Raw genomic sequence first — 1451 nt, 5'->3', positions numbered from 1 at the left:
GCCTGGATTTTCCCGGTCCGGGGCTTTATGTAGCTCTCCTAGGAGAAAGGGCCTGGATTTTCCCGGTCCGGGGCTTTATGTAGCTCTCCTAGGAGTCACTAGCTCTGCCCAGCGCAAGGGGCCACAGGAGACCCTGAGTGGAGGGACCGGAGACAGTGGACGACATAAGAGAGTTGCTTCTCTCCTTCCCTCGTGTGGACCTGACATTAAACTCAAGGCGTCAGGTTTGGCGAGCGCCCTTGCTCGACTGAACCGGCTCACCAGCTCAGTTTGTCTTCTCCTTTCCAAACTTTGTCGAGTCCCCCCCCCCCCCCAAGCCAAAACACTCTGGGCCTTCTGGGTCCAGGACCAGGGTTGAAGGGAGATCCAGTACAGCATCGGGGCTGAGGTGGCCTGAGTAGGGCTGTGGGATTCAGAGACAAGGTGGCTCTGACGACCTGGTTTGTTCTGCATGCTATTCCACACGGCAGTCATTGACTGAAGTCACGGACCCTCACAGCAGGGTCCAAAACAAACCCCCAAATCCAGCCACCGGTCTCAGCTCTCAAGCCCACCCTCCCTACTGCTATCATCTACAGCTAAATCACCCCCTCCCCATCTGAAGCCTTTTCAAGGTGTGAGCCGGCTGAGACATCTGTTTGTCTGTCCTGTCCGGTTCTTCCTCAGTAAGTGTGGTCTTCTCATTCCCCGCCCCCCCAGCCTCATCCTGCTGTTTGCTCATGGGTTAGTCTCACTATCAATCTTATGGAGTCTCCATTTCTCACACTTGCCTGACCTCCCCCCCACCCCCGCCCATGCCACTGCCACCCCCTTTAGTCACAGGAAGGCAACACAGCACGGCACTGCCATAAAAACGTGGCTCCAAGCTACCTTCAACAGGTTCCAACCAAGGGAGGCATCGATCGCTACCTGCAAGTTTTGAGACTGTCTCCAACGTGTGTGATTTCTCCGAGCCACTGGTGTCCTCCTCTGTAGAACACAGAGCAATGAAGCTGGTACTAGGGGGCTCTAGTGAAGAGTAAATGAGTTCATAACTTAAATTGTTTAGGAGGATGCCTGGTCCTTGGTGAGCACTATGCTCCATCCTGAGTTTGCGGAGGTAAGAAAGGAAAATGGTTAGTTCAGTGGTTCCCCACCAGGAGCAGGACCGCTCCCTAGGGAGCATTTGACAATTTCTTGGTATTTCAACCAAAAAAGAAAGAAAGGAAGGAAGGAAAGAAGAAGGAAAGAAAGAAAAGAAGGAAGGAAGGAAGAAAAAAGAGAGAAAGAAAAAAGAAAGGAAAAAAGAAAGAAAAAACCTGAAACAACGGAGAATCTACTGCCACCTAGTGGGTAGAAACTAGCGATGCGCCCTGCATTTGTGCCTCGGGTAACAAGATCCCTACTGCCAAGGTGGAGAAGCCCAGAAGCTCCAACCTGCCTAGATTTAAAGCCCAGATTTCCTTTATATT

The sequence above is a fragment of the Microtus ochrogaster genome, unplaced genomic scaffold, assembly GCF_000317375.1.
Source record: "Microtus ochrogaster isolate Prairie Vole_2 unplaced genomic scaffold, MicOch1.0 UNK1, whole genome shotgun sequence".
Taxonomy (NCBI): domain Eukaryota; kingdom Metazoa; phylum Chordata; class Mammalia; order Rodentia; family Cricetidae; genus Microtus; species Microtus ochrogaster.
Note: the sequence above shows the minus strand (reverse complement) of the source record.